Source organism: Quercus lobata, chromosome 2 (genome assembly GCF_001633185.2).
Source record: "Quercus lobata isolate SW786 chromosome 2, ValleyOak3.0 Primary Assembly, whole genome shotgun sequence".
In the NCBI taxonomy this organism is placed as follows: Eukaryota; Viridiplantae; Streptophyta; class Magnoliopsida; order Fagales; family Fagaceae; genus Quercus; species Quercus lobata.
This window is the reverse complement of record NC_044905.1, coordinates 101,555,080-101,572,098: the sequence shown is the minus strand read 5'-3', so window position 1 is coordinate 101,572,098 and position 17,019 is coordinate 101,555,080. Positions and strand designations below refer to the sequence as shown.

Below are 17,019 nucleotides of genomic sequence, written 5' to 3'. Positions count from 1 at the left end.
ATTTCTTGAATTTGTGCGATTAGATCCTCAGCTTTCACATTGACACGCTTCAAGTCAGGGATAGGAGCCAAATCAAGTGGTGCACGTGGGTTGTAGCCATAAGTAATGACAAAGGGGCTGAAGCCAGTGCTGCGATTAACAGAACGGTTGTAAGCAAATTCTGCCTGGTACAAGCGTTGATCCCATGATTTAAGATGATCACTCACCAAGCTCCGAAGTAAATTGCCCAACGGTTTACCACTTCTGTTTGACCATCAGTTTGAGAATGATAGGCACTACTAAAATTAAGTGTGGTGTTGGCCAAATGCCATACGCAACGCCAAAAGTGACTAAGAAAACGCACATCACGATCTGAAACAATTGATTGTGGTAAGCCATGGAGGCGATAGACCTCTCTAAAGTAAAGTTGAGCGATATTAACTGCATCTGAGGTTTTCTTACAAGCAATAAAGTGGGCCATTTTGGAAAACCAGTCCACAACAACAAAAATTGAATCGTTACCTCGTTGTGTATGCGGTAATCCCAAGACAAAATCCATACTGACATGAATCCATGGCTGGTCTGGTATGGGAAGAGGCATATATAGGCCAGCATTGGTTGTGGTGCCCTTGGAAACTTGACAAATACGACACCTTTCAACAAACTTGGTAATCTCCTTTCGCGTGGTTGGCCAAAAATAAGAGCCTGTCACAAGCTTCATGGTTTTATCACGTCCCATATGGCCTTCATTATGCAACTCTTGAATAACCCTTAATCGTAGGCTACTATCAGGAATGCATAGTTGATTCCCTTTAAAAAGGAAACCATCATGTATAAGGAAGTCAAACCGCTTTCTTGTTGCCACATCATCCATTATAGGGCCAAAGTATGGGTCACTAGAAAGTAACTCACGAAATAAATCAAACCCCAACGCTTTGGTTTGCATTGTGATGAGCAAAGAGGCTCGTCGACTAAGAGCATCCGCCACTCTATTCAATGCTCCGGATTTATGCTTGATGACAAAAGAAAATTGTTGAATATAATCAGCCCAAATTGCATGTCGAGATGAGAGCTTGTCTTGGCTATTGATATGCTTCAAAGCATCATGATCTGAATAGAGGACAAACTCATGATAGGCCAAATAAGAACTCCAATGCTTCAAAGCGCACATTATTGCATAAATTCCAAATCATAAGTGCTGTAATTTAATTTTGACCCACTCAACTTCTCACTAAAGTAGGCCACTAGTTTGCCATTTTGACTAAGAACAGCTCCAATTCCAATCTTGGATACATCATAATGTAACTCGAATGGTTGAGAGAAATTAGGAAGAGCTAGAATAGGTTCTGTAGTAAGCTTTTCCTTGATCTGATGAAATGCCTTAGTGGCTTCAGTTGTCCACAAAAACTTACTAGCCTTCATGCAATCTGTAATCGGTGCCATGATGGTGCTGAAGTTAGGGATAAACTGCCGGTAGAATGACACCAACCCATGGAAACTGCGGACCTCGTGGATTGTGGTTGGTATTGGCCATTGTTTAACAGCAGTAACCTTTGATTCATCAACTGATAGTCCATCCTTGGACACCACATAACCAAGAAATAAAACACTATCTGTCATAAAAGAACATTTGGTTATGGCAGCATAAAATTTCTCCCTACTTAGAATTGTGAGTACCTCACAAAGATGTTGGAGATGTAAATCAATATTGGCACTATATATCAGGATATCATCAAAACAAACTTGCCGATGAAGGGGCGAAAAATCTGGTTCATAACACGCATGAAGGTGCTAGGAGCATTAGAAAGTCCGAATGGCAGTACTAGCCACTCATACAACCCCTCACGTGTCTTGAATGCTGTCTTCCATTCATCACCAGGACGTACTCGAATTTGATGGTACCCACTTTTTAGATCCAACTTAGAAAACACTGTAGCACCACTCAACTGATCAAGCAAATCATCCAATCGAGGAATAGGGAATCTATACCGGACTGTAATTTTGTTGATGGCACGACTGTCGACGCACATTCGCCATGATCCATCCTTTTTGGGTGTTAGTAAGGCTAGCACGGCACAGAGACTAAGACTCTCTCTAATGTGCCCTTTTAACAACAAACCCTCTACTTGTCTTCTAAGCTTTTCATGCTCTTTTGGGCTCATACGGTAGTGTGAGCGATTAGGTAGATTCGAACCTGTATATCTCGGAGTGGCGGTAAACCCTCAGGTAGATCACTAGGAAATACGTTTGCAAATTCATCTAATAAAAATTGCACAGCCTCTGGTACTACACTACCCTTTGAGCTCTCCTTTCCCAATAATACAAACACCAACCCTGAATCAAACATCTCTTCAACAAATTCCCTTTTAGCTAAGAGATTCTTACCCCCTCTTGAAGTTGGCTTAGGTTCAATCTCCTTACAGGGCAACAACACAATTTTTGTGCTACCAAACATGAAACTGTATGTATTCTTCTTACCATCATGTTGAACCTCTCTATCATATTGCCATGGTCTACCAAGGAGAAGATGACATGCATCCATAACTACCACATCACACCATGCATTATCCTTATATTTCAACCGAATAGAAAAAGAAACCAAACAACGTTTAGATACAGTTACCTCATTGCCCCTTTTGAGCCAAGATAGTTTGTAAGGGTTAGGGTGCTTCTCTGTTGCTAATCCCAATTTTTGAACAGCCTCTTCTGATACCACATTCTCACAGCTTCCAGAATCAATAACAAGTCTACATACCTTGCCCCCCATAGTACATGTAGTTTGAAAGATATTGCTTCGGAGCCAATCCTCGCCTTTAGATTTGCGAGGTGTGAAACACGCCCTTCTTGTATCTAACAAAGGGCCATCATCCCCCTGCACATACTCCTCTTCCTCTTCAGCATCATAAACAGCTTCTTGCTCAAAGGTATTTAAATAATCATCAGTACATTCTTCACTCTCAATAAATAAACCCTTACCATACCGGCTACCCTTCTTGCAATCAGCCATTCTATGCCCTGCCTCACCACACTTGTAACATCGAGAGCCAGAACTACTAGCTGCAGTGCGGTTGGGTTGTGGATTAGCTTGATTAACTTGGCCTTTTCCTTGTGTAGATTGTGTAATTGCACCATAAGGAGGAGCTACTGGTGGTAGTCGGTTGCCACTACTATTTGAAACCATGTTAGTCCTCCTATTCATCATCTTCTCTAAATGCCAAGCTCTCTGATGGGCTTCAGATACAGAAATTGGGTCAAATAAATTCAAAGTATCTTGAAATTGTTGCCTCATGCCTCCAATATAACGTGAAACTAATTGATCTTCCGAATCTGCAAGGTCAACTCTAGCTACAAGTTGATAAAACTCTCGAGTATACTCATCTATAGATTGTGTACCTTGCTTAAGATTGTGTAGTTGTTGATATAATGTACGCATATAATTATGGGGTAAGAATGCAGCACGCATATGTTTCAAAATTTTTTCCCAAGTATTGATTTTAGATTTACCTTGGCGAATACGACTTTGCTTTAATTGTTGCCACCATGCAGCAGCACGTCCTCTGAATTTGGTCGCCACCAAAGAAACTCTTTTATCTTGCGGCACCTCCTTAAACTCCAAAATTTCTTCAACCGCAGCTACCCAATCTAGGAATTCTTAAGGTTGTAAACAACCTTTAAACTCTGGAATATCTAATTTGAACCCAGATTCCCATCTGTTTGAATTGTATGAAACCAAGGGTTTCTCCCTCCTCCTTCTATGTCCAGCAAACGGATTTTCCATCTCATCCTCAACATTATAGTCTACCTCATCTTACTCCACAAAACGTAGAGTTGGACTACGGTTTCGAGGCTGGTTAACAACGGCTAAGGCAGCAAGCTGCTTTGTTAGCGCTTCAAACTGCTCTTCCATCCGCTGATAGCATGCCTCTAGTTATGTATTGCATGCAATCTCATCGCGTTCATACTCACGATCTACAGCAACGTGCCTTCCCCCACGTGATCCTCGTGCCATGGTAGGAACCTAACCTGGGCTCTGATACCAACTGATGCAGCATAGGCGTGTAGAAGCAGAATCTAAAACACACAAATACTACAACTCTTCCACTAAACCTAAGTTCTACAAGAACACTAGGCTAATAGGCACAGTAATAGAGAAAACCTTTCTAGCAAACTTTTATTCAAAACACACATAACATAAATAATCTCTCTATAAAGAGTATTTATAGGAATAGAATTTCTCCTACTTCTTTTAAGAAAAGAAATAATAAAATTTAACTAGGAAAAGTAAGGGTCATCAAATAGCCCATGACCCATGGGCTGGCCCAGTAGCCCGCTAGCCCACCAGGCTAATGGGCAGCCCAGTCCGGTAATATTGAAGCCCGTGGGCAGCCCAGTAGCCCAATGGGATAGGCTATGGGTTGGTTTCTTTACCCATGGGCGCCCGATGGGCCGGCCCGTTAGCCCAGCCCAGTAGTCCGACCTGTTAGCCTAACTCATTGCCCAAAATTTATAACAAAATAATTTGGGGGTTGGGTGGGTGAGGGATTGAACTTTAGACATTATAAAAACTTTAATACCACACACCTAACCACTAAATACTTGGAATGATTGTGATACAATATGCATAATAAATATATATTTTGGTATTAGTCTAGTAGTTTTGATTTTTAAAACAAAGTTACTAAGATGACTGTTGCCCTACTTCTGTGCCTCTGGAAAGAAAGTCATTCTTTCATTTGATAAATTCCAATTCTTTCCTTACAAGTTACAATTATAGAAGAAATTCCTTAAAAAAAAAAGCTTACCGTTGGTTGGAAGAAATTCTTTCCTTAATGAGTTGATATTTGATTCTTCATATATTTCCTTTAAGAATTGATATTTTATTCTTCAAATATTTCCTTTAAGAGTTGATATTTAATTCAATGTACTTATTTATTCTTATCAATAAAAGTTAATTAATCTTATTTTAGTACCTTTTTAAGAGGTATGTCTTAGTATTTTTTTTAATAGAATCTTTTTAGTAGATTTAATTGTTTAGTTTGATAGTTTGTAATAATATATAATTATAATTTTTTTGGTTAAATTTTTATAACCCCATTGAAGACCTATTAAAAATGTCCATGGGTAGCCCATTAAACCCACCTCACTAGCCCAGCCCGCTAAAGTCCAAATGGGCATTGCCCATGGGTAGGGCCATGGGCTAGGGTTTTTCCATCCAGCCCGGCCCGACCCAGCCCATTGACTAGTCAACAGCCCGTTAAGCCCAGCCCATTAGACCCATGGGCCAAGTAAAAACGGGTCGGGTCGGGCCGGCCCGGCCCATTGACGAGGCCTAAGGAAAAGAAAAACAATTAAAATCCCAATCCAACTAGGAAAAGGATTTTAATTCAAAGTACTAGAGTAAATAAATCCTAATTCAAATAGGAAAAGGAAAACAATAAAAACTATTTGTTTCTTCATAACGTGATTTGCATCAGAAACCCAAGCCAATTTCATGCTTTCTGCTTTCTTTTCGCCTCCTTTCACTTTTGCAAACCCTCCACCTCCTCTAAACAAGCTACACTACCCTCAAATTATTCATTTTATTTTATTTTCCTTGTTGAATATCTGATTACTTTTCATTCTTTTTGTAACGTAACGTAAGAATAATTCTAGCAATGGCACCCAATGCTACGTTACCAGCAGCCAAATCACTATACAACTTGCCCAACTCTAAATATGGCCAAGGCTTTGTCTTAAGCCTCTGTCTACGTACTGTGTAATTCTATGTTTACGTTCATGCATGAAGTAAACTTTGTTTCCATGCTCAATTTACTTTAGTTGGTTAGTTGTTTACCAAAAAATAAATAAAGTTGGTTAGTTAAACTTTCATTGTGCTCATTTGTTGTAATTCTATGTTTAATTTTGTTTATTTATTTATTTATGTGTGTTTAATTTTAATTTTTTATGGGTGTTTAATTTTAATTTTTTAGAAGAAAAAGAAAAAGGAGAGAACACGTTCATTTGTCTGGTAAAGATTTTATAAGTGTTGAGTGGATGACTTAACTAAGTAAAGTGGCGGCTCAAGACCTAGGCCTAAGCCTCCATTAAAAGAAAAGTTCTACTCATGACAAAAGCCCCACCCCATTATTATACATTGACATCTTTAGTTTACCCTTATATGCCGTTTGGATTTAGTGTTTTCCACTGAATCTTGGACTGCGTTTTCTGATTTTTTTTTTTTTTTTTTTGGGTGTTCCAGCCGCACTATTTGACCAAGTCAACCGTAAATAGTGCACTCGGGCATTGTTCACGGGCCCACAAATTCCACTTTTCAGCAACTTTTTCATTAAAAATGGGTCTCACGACACTATTCACACATTTAAAAATTATTTTACTACAGTGTTTTTAGTTTCAGTTTTCAGTTTCAGCAAAAATAAGCTCAATCCAAATAAACCCATTATGAATGATTAAATATACAAAAAAAAAAAGATAGAAGAAGAAAAATGTGCACAACAAATAAAAAATAGGAGGAAAGGTTACCGCTATCATGTGCCATTGAAACCGCCGTGCGAGTGACTCCTAGGTCCAGTCTGAGAAAACGTTTATGTCCTCGGGTAGAAGGAGGCCTTTCACCAGACTCTGAGCCACCTACTCCCCTTGGCCCTATGCCCAGGTCCTCGAGCTGGTGTTCACTGGTAAGGGCTTGCCATCAAGCATGAAGGACAGATTCCAGGCCGCTACGACTTGGGATGAAGAAGCGACATTTGTCCCGACCTGGGTCGTTGGTTGAGAGGTGTCAGTGGGTTCCCGGATGATGATCCCACTGGATGGCCGGGGAGGGGTCTTGGAGGGAGCATCAGTGGGAACCTTAGGGGAAAGATCACCAACCTTTTGTTTCTTCTTGGCGCGGCCGGAAGGCGGAGGTGGAGTTTTGTCTCTGGCAGGTGGTTGTTGAGTTTGGCCGGCTGGACGGGTGCTGGGCAGGAAACGGTTAATAGAAAGGGTACTGCAGGTCACCATCTCTCCGTCTGGATTGGACTTTACTTCTAAACTGGTTGATTCGGTTGCCTCTTCTTTGGCTGCTTGAACGGGAGCGTTGGGTTCTTCCACGGGAATATGGACTTTATAGTTTTGAGATACCAGCTCAGTTGAAGTGGCTCATACCGGCGCATGGTCCTCTGTAGTTATATATTGGGGGCCTAAGTCCCCGGCCTCATCGACCATGAGTTGAGGAGGGAGGAGGTTAGCGTGCCGCACGTCTATATAAGACAACAGAGGGCTGTCCACCAACAAGGCTTGGCTAAAAGGTTGCCAAGTTTTGTACACAGGAGCGCAGTCGAGTATAAGATGTGACGCCCAGAGCTGCCCATCAGAATGGACAAATATCTTAGACCTGAGCACAAAGTTCAAGTCCTTCACGTGCACCACTCTGAGGTTTGGTTTGAATATTTTGCCGTCTGCAATGAAAGAACACAGTAAATTGATTAGCGCCTAGATAAACAAAGCAATCATAAGTAAAATAAAAAATGGATTAGTGCTTTGTATGAACCAACTTCGCACGGCGAGAGTGGGCAGGGGAGCTCATCGGCAAACCAGTTGCCGCTCACCAAGACATACTCCCCAGCCGAGTTTCTGTTAGAATCGGGCAAGCATGAAATTAGCGTACACGCACGTCCCTAGCTTTTAAATAATAGTTAGTCTTTTTATTTCCACACAAGCTATACATGAAATTTATGTCGTGATGGTTCAACTGCAATCCGTATATCTAGGTTAACCTATTGACGCAAGTAGCCACTCGATAAAAATTAGGAGGAAGTTGGTCAGGACACAAACTGTAAAATCTAAGGGTGTTGAGTAAGAGAAGGTCCACGGGAAACCTAATCCCATCCTCTAAAATTGCCATTAATGGGAAGAAGGCAGTATTTGACCCAGAACATCTATGGAGAGCGATTTCGCTCTCATGGCAGTATGCCACTTTCACATCTTCTAGGATGTTGAACACCTGCCTAAAGTTGGCTAAGGATGCCTCTGTGGACAGAAGGTGAGAATAACCCATCCTAAACTCTAGAGTTAAGGAAGAAAATGAAATAAGAGGGAGGCAGAGAGACTTGCTGTGGGCTCTAGGAGGGGGTGGTCTTGAAATGGAGAGTAAGTGCTTGAAAGAAGAACGCATGGCAGAAAGGAATTTTGGAGTGCAAGAAAGCAAAGAGTAACCTGGAGAAGAAGAGGGCAGTATTTATAGGGCCAAAACATTTAATGGGGAGAGTTAATGGGGGAAGAGGTAGTAAACCCTTTCGTAACTCCCACACGTGTAGCATTGGGTAGCGAATTGTCAGGTCATGATGACGGTTAATCCTGACAACCTGGCATAACGCTCCTTTTTAGAGTGCATTAATGACCAGCTTGTTTGCTCAGTGACTGACTACTGAACTTCCCGGGGAACCTTTGATGCTTGGCGTCCTTAATTCGTCCTCGGTAACGGGGTGCAACCCCCCCCCCCCCTTTCTTCAGGCCCATTGTTCATTAAAATCCATTGTGATGATGCCACGCGTACAAGGCCTTAAGCGTGTTGGGCCTTAGGCCTCGGGTCTTGGGACATGGTGCGAGGTAGCCCGTTCTGTTAGGCCTACGGCCTTGGCCCAGACAAGCCTTAATGCCCATCCTAAGCCTAAAGACTACAATGGAGCCATTATAACATGGATGGCAAAGGCGAAACCCTACCAATCAACTCTGACTTGGTCGGAGGTGCATCTTCTCGGGAAGGTGAGACCCTAGGTGCTCGGTATTGCCCTGGGGATTATCATTGCCGAGCAGGTCTTTTGATGTGGGAATTAGTTCCAATGCCACTCTAACCACGCCCACTCCTAACTAAACACCCATTTAAGAACAATGGCATTGGACCTCCTTACGCACTCACAATCAAGAGCAATCATCACCCATCCACTAATCTCAAGCTATAAATAAGGGAGGAGGACAAAGAAGAGGGCGTGTTTTTGGAGGATGAAAAAGGAAAGATAGAGAAAAGAGCATAAGAAGAGCAGTAAGAGAGAAATGAGAGGAATTCGTAGGGTTGCGTTGTATTGTTGGGTCTCTAAGCCAAGAATCGCCCAAAATAGGAAATCCAAAACCCACATCACAAATAGATTGTGAGCTCAAGTAAGGATCAATGCATAGCCCTTATTTTTGGCGCCCACAAAGTTTTATGGAAAACTTTGATAAAATGAAAGAAATAAGGATTTTTTTTTTTTTTTTTATTAATGCAAATTCAAAATTAAAGTGGGACAAATATATATATATATATATATATATATATATATATATATATAATCTTGGTAAGCTACACACACCTAATGAGTTTTGAATTCACGACTTCACCTTCCACCTAAAACTTATATGGGGAGGAGGTGTCATTTGAGCTTAAGCTCATAGCCTAATGTGGGCTATACATATTCTACTGAAAAAATTCAACCAATGAAGATCCAAATATCAAAAGAGGCTCAAAGAAATACACTCCAACTTATCCAACTTTTATTAAATACATAAAACAATGACCATGCTTGCCCACATCATAAACATGCTAACATATTCTACATGGAAAATCTAAATGTTCATAATCCCCTCATAACTATGCACTGCACTTATTTGAAGTTGTAAGGTTGAATTTAATCAATCATGTGTTGGCTTTATTCCGTGACAAATTTGCTTGTAATATAGCACTTAAAACCCCTGTATTTAGGTGGAAATCATGTAAGGGTAGTGTGTGAGAGAGTGTGAAGAAATGCTCAAGACAGTGCAGTGAAGCAGAGACTCACGGCTGGGACTCGTGGGAGGCTCGTGGCTTGCAAGCCGCCAAAAGTTGCACACGCGTAGAGCATGAAGGGGAGCTGAATAGTCATGTCACCTGGAGCACTATAGGACAAAAATCAAGACTGGCCATTAAGTTAGTTCGCGGCTTAAACTCGCGACTCAGTCAAGTCGCGAGGTCAAGTCGCCAGCTAGCCCTATTTTTGGAAAAACTGACTCTTCGCATTCCATTCTCACACCAATATAAATACCCCTGATTCCCACAAAATAGGTGTGGCTATTCAAAAAGAAAAACCTTAAGAGAGATTTCTTCAAAACACCAACCCAATTAGAGAGAACTACTCATTCTTAGAGAGAAATCTTTGTAGTTTCTTCTCATTCCCTCTATCATTGTCATACCTATTGAGAGGAGATTTCTATCCAAACACTACCCACACCCATTTAGAGTGTTGAGTGTTTTTGGAGTTTTGGGAAGCATTGGAAGATGCCAAGGATGGCGGATGCTATGGATTATAGTGGAATCTGGTAAGTTAGAAAAAAAAAAGGTTCGACGCAATCTCGTTGGAGCAAGAAGCTTGGAGGGCTTAGGTACATTGGGTAGATTAGGTTTGGAGGGTCTATTGCTGTTCATGTATCCCAACTACATTTTCTAGTGGATTATTGACCGCTTGAAGGGCGGCGGAGAGGTTTTATGCTGAGGGCTTCGATTTCCTCTTCGATAACACATCGTGTATTGTCCTTGTGTTTGCATCTCTCTTCCCTTAATCTTTGCCTTTTATTTTCTGCTGTGGATGTGATTTTAATTGGCTTAGATTGTTTACCAATTCTGTTTATAGCTTGTGTTCATTTTCCGCACACTAGTTGTTTGTCATAAAACTTGAATCGGTTATTTTGTAATTGGGGGTCAAAACGTTCAAGGGTGTTTTATACACTATTTGAACTTTCAATTGGTATCAGAACGGGTACACTTGTTGTGATTTAAATACCTAAGTGTGATCCTTGACCCCTTGTGTTTATTTGCCATGAATTGTGCTTTGTATGCCTCTTTGCATGATTTGGTTAGTGATGAATGTAACATACCACGTGTTTGTGAAAATGCCTCTATGAGTGTTAATCCTCATAAGTGTGATGATATGTTATTTGAATCTATGGGTGTTGTTGACAAACTCTTGAAGAAAAATGCTAAGAAGTTTCAAAAGAATTTGAGCAAGTTATTTTGTGAAAATGATGATTTAATTGCTAAGCTCAATGAATCCAATGAATTGGTTGAGAAATATAAAAAACTTGCTGAAATTTCTCTTGAAAAGATGAAAGAGTTTGAATGTTTGAATGTGGACTTGGATGCTAAACTTATTTTTTCTAACAAACTTGTTGATGAGTAAAAATCTGAAAATGAATCTCTTAAGATGCATGCCAAGTGCTTGATTGCTGAACCTACTGCTAAAAAGGATGATAATATTTGTTGCAATCATGTTGTGGTACCCGATTTTGTGTCTAGTGTGTGTTCTACCTTAAAGGACAAATCGGTGTATATTCTTCCACATAAAAGAAATCAAAAGGTGGAGAGAAATACTGTTAAGTCAAAGCCTCTATTTAGGTCTCAACCTAAGGCTTTGGATGGATCTAAGTTTGTTCCAACTTGCCACCATTGTGGTGTGATTTGTCACATAAGACCCCAATGCCCCAAGTTAAAAAGAGAACAAACCTTTGTTGTTAGATCCCTTCCCAAAAAGCCTAGTGGACCTAAACACATTGTTTGACACCACTGTGGTGCTTTTGGTCATCTAAGACCTCATTGCTCTAAGTTTCAAGCTCTTAAGAGAATCAAAAGAAAAGAGAAACTTGAGCTTTTTGGAAGTTGCGCTTTGAAAGCTAAATCGGATTGGATGGAAAATGGTAAGTTGTTGAAGAAAGTGGTTAATGCTCTTACCTCCTTGTCTATGTGCATCTCCGGTTCTCATTCTTCCAACCCTCGTCTCACTTCCCATGAGACACTCATTTCAAACAATTATTCCGTTTGGATGAGGAAGGGTTCCTTTGGTTGAGCTTTTGCTCTTTTGGTCATTGATCTAATTCTTTCGATCTTTGTAGGATCCTTCATGCATTAAATGTCATATCTTCAAGCATTTTGTGCATCTTGCATTTATTAGTATGCATTATTTTGTTTTTGATCTTTCTTTTATGTTTCAGCTTTGCGTGAGTAAAAAATCCAAAACCACATAAAAAGTGAAAATTTTAAAAAGTTTGATCGTATTTGTTTGAGCACATATCACATGTGAGTTTGGCCTTATACCTTTGTACAAATGGCTTTGTGCATTTACGAGCTTAGCTTGTTAGTTTTGCACTTATATCTTTGTGGGAAAAATCTTGACATCTTTGTGTGATTGTTGTAAATCGATCTTCAAGCTTGTCATGAATGATTAGTCAATAGTCATGTTGGTTTTGATACATGCGTAGACTTGTGCTTATATCTCTTCCCACTCTTTTATTTTTATTACTTAAAGAGCTCAATAAATGTAAATCTCAAAATGAAAAGAGATAATGAGCTGCAAAAGTCGTCGCATATACTAGTATTTGACTAGGAAAAAGGGAAAGCGACTTGTATTTAAAATGTTTGATGCCCAAAAACCAAAGGCTTGTTCACCAAATTGAAATATCAAAAATTTCAGGCATCAATCTCAAAAATGAGATGTATTGCTCAAAATGAGTTGTATTGATTCAAAATGATCAAATGATATGAATTGTAAGAAGCCAAATGAAAAGCTTCAATCTTATGTAATCATTTTCTTGTGGGAGGTCATATATATTCACTTCTATAATTAAGATAGACCACTTGACTTAGTACTAGTTGTGTATGACTTGATTGAATTGATCATTGAAACTTCACTCTAGACTAAGGACTATTCCACATTTGATACACACACACAACACACATGCCTAATGTTCAATGAATGTCTTATTCATTTGTTAGATTGTACTTGTCTAAATGTGATGTGTGTGTGCTCAATTATATATGGTTCAATCCAAAAAGATTTTTGATCATTTTATATATTTTTGGAAGTGATTTTTATCACTCTTTGTGTTCATGTTTAGTGTTTACTTTGTTTTTCATTGTTTAAACATATTCTGTATTGAAAAACAGGTGTCAGAGTTTTTCGCGGCTCAGCTGGCGACTCACCAGTCGCGAAACCCCAGTCGCGAGTTCATCCAGAAGTTTTTGGCGACTCACTCGCGGCTTGCTCACGACTCACTCGCGACTCGCGAAAATTTTCGCGACTGAACCTCGCGACTCGCCTAATCGCGAAACTCCCAAAAATAGCTTTTTAAAGGGTTTTTTGTGGAAAACTTGTTTTAAACCTCTCCCATCCTCTCTAAAACCTCTCTTTCAATATTTTTACATCAAAACCCAACCAATTTGAATGGTTTTTCATTCCATTAACATTTCTAAGGTAATTATAAATTCTTTTCATTAATTTTGATCCTTGGATTATGTTTTGGAGAGTTTTATACTCTTTGTTGGGATTTTTATCATTGGGGTTGGGAAAACTTAATTTTTGTCAAATTTCTTCATGGGATTGGTTTCTTTTGTTGATTTGCATTGGATGTTAGCCCCTTGTGGTAGAAAGAACATGTATTAAGGGTGAATTTCATGATGTTCATACATTGTTTCACATTATTGTTCATAGTGTGCATGCTAGGTGTTTGATAAAATGCCTCTTAGACATTTTCTAGCTTGTTTGGACTCCGATGAGTACCAAACTTTGGGGTTTCTCATGTTTCCTCATTAGGAACATGTTTGGTTCATTGGTTGTGTATTTAACACACCTTGCCCCACATGTGCATTTTTCATGCATTGGTCATGCATTGCACTTAGCCACCTCTTACACACACCTTTGCTACCCTTGTCATGCATTGGTCTAGATCTTGCTTCTTCATCATAGCATGTCATGTCTACCTTATGCTCTGTAGCATTCTATATTGTCTTAGGTTTGAGCTTCATTTTCTCATTCATTTCGCACCCCTCATGCATTATTAGCATTGTCCGTACCTTTATCTCTTGCCCTCATTTCTTCTTGACCCTTTGTCTATTCCTGACAAAAAGGGGGAGAGTATACTCTAGAGACTCTTGTGCACATCCTTAGGGGGAGAAATTCTATTTCTCATGCACATTTGTAAGGGGAGAGATATTCCATAGGGGAGATGCATATACCAAGGGGGAGAAGACATTGAGTTAATAAGAAAACTTTGTTTTGTTTGTTCCTCTTTATATTTGTTTTCTTGTATTGCATCATGTTTGTGTTTTGGACATGCATATATCCCTATGCTATTGTGCTCCATTGAATGCATGTTCGGATGATCGTTTGCTTGGCTATGTGATCATTGTAGTCATTTCTATATGACTGTTTTGGTGTTTGATCAAGTTGCTCACATGTTTCACATTATGTTTACTTGATCGCAACTTACTTGTTACATTATAGTTGTCCTTTTATTACTTGCTTTACCTTGAGGGTCTAATGTGTTTTGTGTAAGTGTTTCAGGTTACAAGAATATATGTTCCTAGTACATCACAGTTTCTCATCATTTTGAAGGGGAGAAACTTTAAGCACTTTTAGTTTATATTGTTTAAGTTTTTATTCAATATAATGTGCTTTGTATCCATGTTGCTTTTGTAAACTTTTAGGATTATATTTTATGCATATTTGTAGGCTTTATGGTCTGTACCATGCTTTATGCAACCTTTATGTTTTGTTAAAGCAATACTTCTATCCAAATGTCATGCATTTTCTGGTTAAGTACTGTCACTCTTTTGCCCTTGTAGGATTGTTCCTAGATGCATATACTTAGTGTATTATGTATTGGTTGAGTGTTGGGCATACAAGTAACTTGCATTGTTCTTGTTAGCTTGTATGTTCAAGTGTTCATTCCAAGTGTGAATGAACAGTGTGATCACTACCTTGTAGTGATTGCTTGTTTGATCAAGCAATAGTTTGTTTCTTAACTCCATCTTTGCTTGATCACATATTGCTTGCTTCATATGCATTTCATGCTTTTCTGCATACAATGATCATGGTGTATTGTTGTGTTTCAGGAGATTCATGTTTATATGATTCAAGAGCTGCACAGCTTCTAGATTTAGGTGTGAGTGAGTTTTGCCATTGTTCACAAACTCACGTTTAAGTCTAGAGTCTGTTTTAGGGTGTTTTGTCACGGAATAGCCAAAGGGGGAGATTGTAAGGTTGAATTTAATCAACCATGTGTTGGCTTTATTCCATGACAAATTTGCTTGTAATATAGCACTTAGAAACCCTGTATTTAGGTGGGAATCATGTAAGGGTAGTGTGTGAGAGAGTGTGAAGAAATGTTCAAGACAGTGCAGTGAAGCAAAAACTCGCGGCTGGGACTCGCGGGAGGCTCGCGGCTTGCAAGCCGCCAAAAGTTGTACACGCGTAGAGCATGCAGGGGAGCTGAACAGTCATGTCACTTGGAGCACTACAGGACAAAAATATAGACTGGCCATTAAGTTAGTTCGCGGCTTAAACTCGCGACTCAGTCAAGTCGCGAGGTCAAGTCGCCAACTAGCCCTGTTTTTGGAAAAACTAACTCTTCGCATTCCATTTTCACACCAGTATAAATACCCCTCATTCCCACAAAATAGGTGTGGCTATTCAGAAAGAAAAACCCTAAGAGAGGTTTCTTCAAAACACCCACCCAATTAGAGAGAGCTACTTATTCTTAGAGAGAAATCTTTGTAGTCTCTTCTGATTCCCTCTCTCATTGTCATACCTATTGAGAGGAGATTTCTATCCAAACACTACCCACACCCATTTAGAGTGTTGAGTGTTTTTGGAGTTTTGGGAAGCATTGGAAGATGCCAAGGATAGCGGATGCTATGGATTATAGTGGAATCCGGTAAGCTAGAAAAGAAAAAGGTTCGATGCAATCTTGTTGGAGTAAGAAGCTTGGAGGGCTTAAGTACATCGGGTAGATTAGGCTTTGAGGGTCTATTGCTGTTCATGTATCCCAACTACATTTTCTAGTGGATTATTGACCGCTTGGAGGGCGGCGGAGAGGTTTTACGCCGAGGGTTTTGGTTTCCTCTTCGATAACACATCGTGTGTTGTCCTTGTGTTTGCATCTCTCTGCCCTTAATCTTTGCCTTTTATTTTCTGCTGTGGATGTGATTTTAATTGGCTTAGATTGTTTACCAATTCTGTTTACAGCTTGTGTTCATTTTCCGCACACTAGTTGTTTGTCATAAAGCTTGAATTGGTTATTTTGTAATTGGGGGTCAAAACGTTCAAGGGTGTTTTATACACTATTTGAACTTTCAGAAGTGAATGTGTTTTTGTGTGAAGGCCGAGGAAGCTGCAATTTCTTCATTGAAGAGTGTGCTGGATGCTCTAGACACTCATCTTGCTTCAAACACTTTACTGGTTGGGAATTCTGTAACCCTGGCTGACATTGTTAGAACGTGCAACTTATACATGGGCTTCACCCAACTGATGACTAAGAGCTTTATTTCTGAGGACCATGGTGAATCAACCAAATTTCAAGAAGGTTCTGGGAGAGGTGAAATAGATAAGTTTGTCCTTCCTGTTACAAAGAAGCATCTCAGCCAAAAGAATCTGCTAAACCAAAGCCTAAGGATGAACCCAAAAGGAGGAACCAACAATGCCCAAACCAGAACCTGGCGAGGAAGAGGAGGCTCCAAAGCCCAAACCTAAGAATACTCTTGATCTACTGCCCCCAAGTAAGGTGATACTGGAATCTGGATGAGTGGAACCAAGACCAACTTCAGTGAGCTTGCTATTAAAGGCTTCTTTTGTCATCTTCTTTTGATAATGACCTACGTATTGTGAGATGTTGGGTACTGCTGATGGTGCTCTCTCTTTCTACATGCATGTATGTTATGATGCTTATTGTTTTGTAGCTTGAATTTTCTGGTCCACATAGAGCACTGGGTTGATTTTGCATCATTGGAGATTGGTACTAATATTCTGGAATGGTGTAAACCTAGAAGTGGATGTGTAGTATACTGTATAACTTCCTCTGGTGAGGTACATCTTATTTTATTATGGAATTGTTCTATTTCCTTTTGGCATGTAAATGATGACCAAGCTTTATGGAAAACTTAGATAAAGTGAATAAAATAAGAAATTTGTTTTTTCTTAAATTCAAAATTAAAGTTGGATATATATATATTCTGTTGAAAAACTTCAACTAAAGAAGATCCCAATATCAAAAGAGGTTCAATGA

The 17,019-nt window shown here is 39.6% G+C and overlaps 1 pseudogene; it reads left to right on the top strand.

The window, feature by feature from the left end:
• The first annotated feature begins 16,100 nt into the window (after positions 1–16,100).
• LOC115974068 lies at positions 16,101–16,724 on the top strand (annotated as a pseudogene).
• Positions 16,725–17,019: the final 295 nt, after the last annotated feature.